Here is a 9,682-nt window from a genome sequence, read left to right as displayed (position 1 = left end):
ATTAACCCACCAGATATAACTGCCTGGAATCCTGACAATGATTAAGCTGCAAAGAAAATAACTGACTTTAAACTGGACAATGAAAAGGCTCTTAGCATAATTGGACTAACACTGAAAAACAAACAGCTGATTCATATTGGTGGTGAAGAATCTGCTGATAGGTATTGGGACATATTGAAAAGGATTTATGTTCATGATAGTGTGGATGTACACATTCATCTTACATGAAAACTGTTTAGAACCTGTTTGCTGAAAGGTAGTGATATGTTGGCTCATTTGGAGTTGATGAAGAAGATTTTGCAAGAGCTACATGAAAAAGAACTGATATTTTCTAAGTTGCATCAGGTTTATATAATTCTTTCTTCATTATGATGATTATGTGTCTTTGCTGGAAGTTTTGACCAGAGATGAACTGACATTGATTGGCATAACTGGGAGACTGATAGAGGAGTCAAGGAGAAGCTAGTATAGCTGATCCTTGTTTATTTCAAAGAAAGAAAGATGGTTTGATTTTTCTGTTGCTATTATTTACAGATGATATAGCGATTATAACAAAGTCTGAACGAGAAGCAAATTATATTGTTTCTGAATTGCAGAGGAAGTTCAGGATTAGAAATTTAGGTAAGATTAAACATTATTTGAGTCTTGATATAAAAAAGACAAATAGAGGATTCAAAATTCTGCAAGCTAAGAAGATTAGTCAATTGTTAAAAAGATATAATATGAAGAATTGTAAATCTGCATAGACATCAATGGATCAGGGATTTTCCCATAGTGATAATAAATGTCCTTTATTTGATAAGGAAATTATCAATCTCTAATTGGTAGTCTTTCATATTTGAGTAAATGGTCTAGACCAGATATATTTTATAGCATAAATCAACTAGCTAGCTATAATGCTGAATCAAATAGAAGACATTGGCAAGCAGCTAAGTGAATACTGTACTTAGATATTTAAAGCAAACAATACATTACTCTTTATATATTTAGAACCAAGAAATGAATAGTATAACTGCATATGCTGATGCAAGTTTTGTTACTGATACAGTGACTCCTAAGTCAACATCAGGTATAGTGGTAATGTTGGGTAATGCTTTAATAAGATGGAAATCTATTAGGCAACAACATATTAGTTTATCCACTATGGAAGCAGAATTGGTGTATTATAAACAATTGTTAAAGGTTATAGGAATTACTGCACATGAGCCATTTGCTGTGTATGAAGACAATCAATCTGCTATTAGTATGGCGAATAATTTAGCTGTAAAAACAAAATCAAAACATACTGACATAAGGTAGATACATTGTATGTTAGACCAGTGATTTTCAACCTTTTTTGAGCCGCGGCACATTTTTTTACATTTACAAAATCCTGGGGCACACCACCAACCAAAATGACACAAAATGACACCCTAAGACACTCTTCTCTCTTTTTCCATTCCTCTCCCCCCCCCTCTCTCTCTGTGTGTATACACACTCTTGAACCATTTCCAAAAACAGGTGAGGGCTGGGGGATTTTTATCATATGCTTTAAATCAAGAGTCACTTCTCTCTCTCTTTTGTTTCTCTCTCTCTCCTCTCATTCTCTGTCTCAATCATTTTCTCATTTCTCTTTTTTCCTCCCCTTTTTTCTCTCATTACTCTTTCTCTCTCCCTTCCTCTCCTTTTCTCTCTCTCTCTCTCTTGCTTTCTTTCTCTCTCTTTCGCTCTCTCTCTCTTGCTTGCTTTCTCTCTCACTCTTGCTTTCTCTCTCTTTCTTTTCTCTATCTCTCTTGCTTTCTCTCTCTCTCTCTTGCTCTCACTCTTGCTTTCTTTCTCTCTCTTTCTCTCTCTCTCTCTCTTGCTTTCTCTCTCTCCCTCTCTCTCCCTCTCTCTCTCTCTCTCAGCAAAAAGTTGCGAGACCGGAACCTGAGCTTCCTTCTTCGCGGCACACCTGACCATGTCTCGCAGCACACTAGTGTGCCACGGCACACTGGTTGAAAAACACTGTGTTAGACAATGTGTACAAAGTAATATGATTAAATTAGAATATTGTATAAGTGATACAGATCACTTTACAAAGGCTCAAGGTGCTATTAAGCATAAAGAATATTGTGAAAGTTATAACTTAAAAATGTAAAATGTTATATATTGACCACCCAAAGGGGAGAATATTAGGACTCTATCCAATACAATTGGATTTGCAATATATAAGCAATCTAACAATGAATGTTTGTATGTATTGAAGTATTATAGCTTTAAGAGGGAGTGTTGCAAATTGCCACTAGAGGGTGCTGACTTTAATGTATCTGTTTTGTATGACTAAATAATTACTCATATCTCTTGGATATCTGCGGGAATCACTCTGTGCATGCCCTTGATAACTCAAGGGCCGTTCTGCACATTCCTTAACAGTCTTAATATTTGAACCATGGCTTGGCCAATGGAGCACACACCTTGGCTTATCCCAGCCTTGAGGATTTCTAACTTGAGAAGGTTGAAACCTACAACAAGACAAAGCCCACTGTAATTATCTTGAGGAAAGTTATCCCATAGCAAGTTGACCATGGAGAATCAGCTGGGACAAGTTGTCCCATTCCAGGCAGAAAAGTTCTATCAAGACATATAAAGTATGCATACCAGATACAAATCATAATTAAGGGCAGTTTTAAAACATGTCTTGTACCCTTTTTGATTCACCTCAGAACCTGACTGGACAACCAATGGGCTAAATCAAAATATTTCTTACTTCTCTCTAGTTTATAGGAAACCGAAATAAAGTTGGTGTTTTCTTTGAGTGCTTTGCAGCTTCTATGTGTGGTCTGTTTTCACATTTGTGGCAGCTCTTTCCTTATCCTGTCTTTTGGATTCAAATTAGCTCTGGCTCTATTTATTTTCACCCCATTTCAGTAAATATTGCTCATGAAGCATGTACCGTATGTTTCGGACTATTAGACAGGACTATTCTTTTAACCAACAGAGATAATAAGGATAGAAATGTTGCTATTGTTTATGGAAGAGTAGTATTAAAAAGTCTAAGAATATACGGTTGAGTAGAAACTGATTTTTTAATTAAAAAAAACAATACATCAGTAGGTATAAGATGCACCAAAATTTCAAAGAGGTACTTTAAGAAAAGGAAAGAAAAGTTTTGCCCTCCCTCAGTCCTCGGGAGTACTATGCAGACTTCCCAAACCCTCCGTACTCACTATTTTTGTGAAAAATGGGTCATTTTTCATCCATTTCTTTTACAAAAATTGGGTTTTTTACCTCCTCCAACCCTCAGGAGTATCCTGCAGCCCCCTAAGCCCTCTGTGCACCCAATTTTTGTGAAAAATTGGCCATTTTTCACAAAATGGGGAAAACTTTCCCCTTCCCTAGCCCCTAGAAGCACTCTGCAGATGTCTCAATGCAACCTGTAACTTTTTTCTAAACACAAAACTTTATTATTATTATTATTATTATTATTATTATTATTATTATTATTATTATTTATTTAGATTTGTATGCCGCCCCTCTCCGCAGACTCGGGGCGGCTCACAACAAAGTGAAAAAACAGTTTACAACAAATCTAAATTTCTACTAAAAACATTTAAAAGAAACCCCATTTTCTAAACACACATACATACACACATACCATTCATAAATTGTATACAAGAAGTATTGTTTTTTTAATTAAAAAATCAGTTTCTACTCAACTGTATATTCTTAGACTTTTTAATACAATTCTTCCATAAACAATAGCAACATTTCTATCCTTATTGTCTCTTTTGGTTAAAAGAATGGTCCTGCTTGAGCACCTGCAAGTTTGGATAATTTTTCAACTTCATTTCAAGCAGTGTTTTGGTTCACCGTTTTGCCTAATCATTTTGTGCAAGCATTTTTTCCTAATTTTTTTAGTCTATACTTTTCATTAATAAGCACATTTTTCTTATTTTTAAATTCAAAGATCTGCCTTACAAAAGTTGAAGACATAACTGCATTTCAGTTCATGCATTAACTCAAAAAGCATGAAATTAATCTGTTAGCATTAATACTCAAATCAGCAGATTACTCTTCATTCCTAAATCTACCCCATGTGCATTTTAAACTACTGTTCTATAAATGTTTCAATGCCTACCATCTATTTTTTTAAATTTTTTATTGAATATATACATTAAAAAACAGGGTACAGAAAAGCAAAAGGGATATATATAATATACATTCTAACATTTATAATTTACTTATATAGTACATGTAGGTGGGGTGGGAGAAAAGAAGAAAGGTAGGGGGTTGGGGAAGAAGGGAAAGAGATATAAGGGGAAGGGGGATGGGAAATTGGAGCAAAAGGGGAGTGGTAAGAAGAGAAGGCCAGCGTTAGAGCCATAGTTCCCTCTAAGCTGAGCAGTGAGCAATCGCTCACTTAAAAATCATCATCAACTCAGAGTTTTCCAAACCTGCCCAGAAGCCGAGAGGGAAAGAATGAGAGGGAAGGAGAGAGAGAGGAAGAGAGGAAGAGAGAGAAACAGATAGAAAAAAGGAGAGGAAGGAAAAGAGAAAGAAAAAGAATGGGAGTAAGGAAGAGAGAAAGAAAATCAAAATCTAATTTGAAACTAGCTCAACTATTTAAGTGGCATTTTGATATTGACAGAGTTGCCCTATTATGAGCTCACTGTTATAGACACACAGTACAGTATTTTATTTTGAAATTCTCTGAGGCAAAACAGGGTGGGTTTTTTTATTTGTTTGTTTGTTTGTTTGTTTGTTTGTTTGTTTATTTATTTATTTATTTATTTATTTATTTATTTATTTATTTATTTATTTATTTATTTATTTATTTATTTATTTATTTATTTATTATTTCTGTGCCACCCAGTCCCAAAGGGACTGCCGCTCAGACACTATACTTTTCCGCCCACCCCCCAAAAAAATTAGAGGGAACACTGGTTAGAGCTGGGGCTTTCATGCTTTGCGGCCTGTGGTTTGAGCACATAGGTGGTGTAAATTTCCCTAAAGTTTTATCCATATGTTTTTGATGTAATTAATGGAATGTGCAGAAATGTCCAAACTAACAATGGAACTGCAAAACAAGGATGAGACAGATTTCTACAAAGCATGGGACAAATGGTACTTCTGGTTAAAAAAAAGGAATTACTTAAAAATTATTCATCAAGAAAAATATCCAACAAAAACAACTTGAAAAACTAGCAACCTACCTACATCACAAATCATAACATCAAATTGAAACGACAAACTGTAAACATCGATTGACGCGAACTTTAAACTACAAAGAAAACAAACCCTTAAACCACTGATACGTATTGGCACTAACAATGCCTACCATCTATTGTTTCAGCAAACCACATATATTCAGATAGGCCAATTTCTATTTGACTAGGATGTTATTGCAGTTGTGAAATCCATGGTTTTTTTTTACTATAGGTTCTGTGGGTGTGACTTGGTGGTGTGGCAAAGGAAGGATACTGCAAAATCCTCACCCTACTTCCCACTCTTGGGGCAAAGATATTACAAAATTTCCATTCCCACCCCAGTTTGGGGCCAGCCAGAGATGGTATTTGCCGGTTCTCTGAACTATTCAAAATTTCTGCTACCAGTTCTCCAGAACTTGTCAAAACCTGCTGTATTTCACCCTTGTATTATTTCCTTTAGGATGATATGATAACAATGGCCTTTTTGAGATTTTTCTTCCTTTTTGCTAACCTTGTCAATGTGGTGGTAAGAACCCTCATACCTTCTTAATGTCAGTCTGTCTTTTCAGTGACAATTAAAGAACTTCAGCTGAAGTGATTTCAGGCAGACTGGGTTGTGGCATGCCAAAAAGCATGATTGGAAGATTGAACTCCTACTTCACCTGAACATAAAAAGCTCTCCATTGTATAGGGGAGAGAGTCCTTTTCACACATTTTCTCTCTGTTTCAGAACTGAAGTCTACAGAGAGTTTGCTGCACCAAGGACAGGACTGGGTAAATCATATTGTTAATATCTATAATAATATAGTCTTTTGGCTGTCTTTTCTTGCCAAACAAAGCTTACCATAATTATCTTCAGCTTTTTTGAATGGGTTTTCCTCCACTCCACTCTAATGTAATTTAAAAGGATATCCAGAAACGAGAATTACACATCTACATATTTTACTTAGCTGTGTAGCTTCTTCTCACTTTTTTCTCACTGTTCATTCATTTAAATTTGGTGTGGTTAGAAAAGGAAATGGAGTTTAGAGAGTGAACAGAATACTTAAATAAGTGACATTAGATTCTCCCTCCTACTTTACATTCTTTAATTGCACACAAGAAGATCCATAAAGCTACAAAATGAAGGCGAGGCCACAAAGAAGTATAGAAAATAAAGGATGTGTTTGTGTTTGCACATTGGCTTAGTTAAATGATGCAATGTGCTATCACTAGTTTTACTAATACCTTGCCATTTTAGAAACTATGAGCAAGCTGCCAAGATCGTGGAGAATAAGGTAATGGACTCTAGTATGCAACTGAACATTTGTTAAGACTAGACAGTATTTATTTATTGGATTTATATGTCGCCCCTCTCCAAGGACTCGGGACGGCTTACAATATATAAAAGAAAGACAATAGAAGTGTCCTAAATCAAATTAATTTCAACTAACTAATCTAATGTAAAATCCCACAGTTACATTAAAAGTCAGTCATTTCTACTGAAACAACAAACATACATAGAATTTGTCGACCAGGAGGCTGGAGTCTAATAGCCCCAAGCTTGGCATAGAAGAGTCTCCAGACTCGTGTGGAAGGCGAGGAGGGTGGGGGCAGTACAAATCTCTGGGAGGAGCTGATTTCAGAGGGCTGGAGCCCGCATAAAGAAGGCTCTTCCCCTAGGCCCTGACAAGTGACATTGTCTAGTTGACAGGACCTGGAGAAGGCCAACTCTGTGGGACCTAACTGGTCGCTTAGACCAGTGTTTCCCAAGCTTGGCAACTTGAAGATATTTGGACTTCAACTCCCAGAATTCCTCAGCCAGCATCCACTGGCTGGGGAATTCTGGAAGTTGAAGTCCAAATATCTTCAAGTTGCCAAGGTTGGGAAACACTGGCTTAGACTCATGTGGCAGAAGGTGGTCTCAAAGTAATCTGGCCCAATGCCATGTACAGATTTATAGGTCATAACCAACACTTTGAATTATGTCTGGAAACCAATTGGCAGCCAGTGCAGTCTGTGGAGTGCTGGAGAAACATGAGCATGTTTAGGAAAGCCCATGACCACTCGTGTAGGTGCATTTTGCATGATTTGCAGTTTCTGAACACTCTTCAAAGGTAGCCCCATGTAGAGAGCATTGCAGTAGTCAAATCTCAAGGTGATAAGGGCATGAATGACTGTGAGTAGAGACTCCCTTTCCAAATAGAGCCCCAGCTGGTGCACCAGGCGAACTTGGGCAAAAGCCCCCTTCACCTCAGCCAAAAGATGATATTCCAATGTCAGCTGTGGATTGAGACGGATGCCCAATTCAATTCAATTCAATTCATTTTATTAGATTTGTATCCCACCCTTCTCCAAAGTACTTGTGTTTGGTACAGTTTCTTATATAATTTGTTAATTAATAGGCTATTAGATGTAAAAATATGCTTGCATGACTTGATAATAGGATTTTGAATATGATCTCATTCATATTTTATTAAATATAATAGTAGAAATATATTGGATTTCATAAATGCAGCATTAGACTTTAGCAATCAAGATACACAGACCAGATACTGTTTGCTTCTGTTTTTTCTTCCTTTAAGGATCATCAGTAGGAGCTCAATAAGGTTATCAGAATTTATCTTCTATAGCCTGGATAATAAAAGGAAACATTAAAATGCAGCACTATAGGAGACAGTTGTGATTCCCAAGAGAAAATTTAAATTAAGGCACTGCTCCCTGCACAATGCAGGTGGAAATAAGCAAGCAACAGAATATATTTAGTCGTATTTGTTTTAGAAAAGCAGATCACACACAAGAATTCCCAATTGGCTGTTCATAAGGAAGGCTGAAAAGCAAAGCAAAACAAAATGGAAAAGGAATATACACAATAAATTTTACTTGGTGAAAAATAAGAAAGTGCATCTAAACATGAAAGAGGATTGATATTTGTCAAGCAACTCTGAGGAACAATTGGACTTTCAGGGTTTGCTAGGGGAATAGGTAATGAAGAGGAAAAAAATGTTTTTCTTTACCACAGTTATTTTCAAGGGATCATAAGAAAAGGAGAAGTACCAGGTGACTGGATTTAATTTGAACTTCAAAAAGATGGGGTGGGGGAATGATCTCAACAATTACATCTCCAGCAGTCTGAATTCTGTTCTTTGTAAAATAATGGGCAAGGCAAGAAGGAAATTGTCAGCTGGGAATAAGTTTGTAATATCAGATATCAGGTTTTATATAGTTGGATTCTGAAGGGTGGCTGATGAAGCCCAAATATCACTACAAACTGTGCTTTTGTGGTGCTGGATAGTTACAAAACTGCATCTTTATTGAAGCTTTCAGTAGACCAGATACTTTGGACTGAGAAATTAAACATTGTTTTTGAATTGTCAACATTCTTTTCTCTTCTTTAGAGACTCTTCCTGTTAGGCTCTCTAAGGTTTTAAGGAAGAGAATTCTGAGGTCACCAGTAATGGGACTACTCTGAGAAAGATCTTCAAGGCTGATGAGATCATTATTCCACCATACATTTATCCTGAAGATTTGTCTGGACTGAAAACATATGCTTAACTGTTTCAGAAGTTCTTGTGTTCATCAGGTAAACATGCCATACTTGCTTTTAAATCTAAACCTGAAAAGAGTTGGGATTGTTATCTACTGCTGTACGGAGTACTGATCTGCCTGGCCACTGCTGATTGGCTAATCCAGCGGCAGAAGAAATGAACTGCTGTCAGTAGCCAGAAGGCTACAGGGAAGCCCTTAAAATTGGCTTCCCTGCAGCCTGCGTGCAGTTCGGATCTGCAACTTGCGGGCCATTCAGATTACACTCAGCTTTGGAGAAATAAAGATGCAGAATTGTTCCTGTGTCTTGTTCCTTCATTACCACATGAATCTAACAGTGATTGATCTCTAAAGGTCAATCTATATAAGAAATATTTTCCCCTCTTATATCAGAGATGGGTTTCAGCAGGATCTGACCAGTTCTGGACAATTGGTAGTGGAAATTTTGAATCGTTTGGAGAACTGGTAAATACCACCTTGGACTGGCCCCATTCCCATCTATTATCTGCTCCTGAGTCTTAGCTAATCGGGGGAAATGGGAATTTAGCAGTAACCTTCCCCTGGAGTGGGGAGGGAATGGAGATTTTTGCACTATACAGTGATCCCTCGATTTTCGCGATCTCAATCTTCGCGAAACGCTATATCGCGATTTTTCCACCCGATGACGTCACTCCTTTCTTTTCTCATCTTTCTTTCTCTCTCTCTTTCTCTATCTTGCTTCTTCCTCTCTCACACTCTCTTCCTCCCTCTCTCATCTCTTTCTTTCCTTCTCTCTCTTTCTCTATCTCTCCCCCTCTTGCTCTCGAGCGGCAAGCGAGCAGCCGGGCAGGCGGGTGAACGGGCAAGCGGCAAGCGGCAAGCGAGCGGCTGGGTGGGTGACGGGCAAGCGGCAAGCAAGCAGCTGGGTGGGCGGGTGAACGGGCAAGCGGCAAGCGAGCAGTCGGGCGGGCGGGTGAACGGGCAAGCGGCAAGCGGCAAGTGAGCGGCTG

At 37.7% G+C, this 9,682-nt stretch overlaps 1 long non-coding RNA gene across 1 annotated transcript; it reads left to right on the top strand.

Annotated features, from left to right (window-relative positions):
• Positions 1 to 544: 544 nt before the first annotated feature.
• On the top strand, positions 545 to 8,679 carry LOC139165955 (uncharacterized). The gene is made up of 3 exons (XR_011558853.1): positions 545 to 621; positions 5,899 to 5,942; positions 8,546 to 8,679. It is a non-coding gene; the product is annotated as an uncharacterized lncRNA (long non-coding RNA).
• The last annotated feature ends 1,003 nt before the right edge of the window (positions 8,680 to 9,682 follow it).

The sequence above is a fragment of the Erythrolamprus reginae genome, chromosome 3 (genome assembly GCF_031021105.1).
Source record: "Erythrolamprus reginae isolate rEryReg1 chromosome 3, rEryReg1.hap1, whole genome shotgun sequence".
Classification (NCBI taxonomy): Eukaryota; Metazoa; Chordata; class Lepidosauria; order Squamata; family Dipsadidae; genus Erythrolamprus; species Erythrolamprus reginae.
This window is presented reverse-complemented; position numbering and strand designations above follow the sequence as displayed.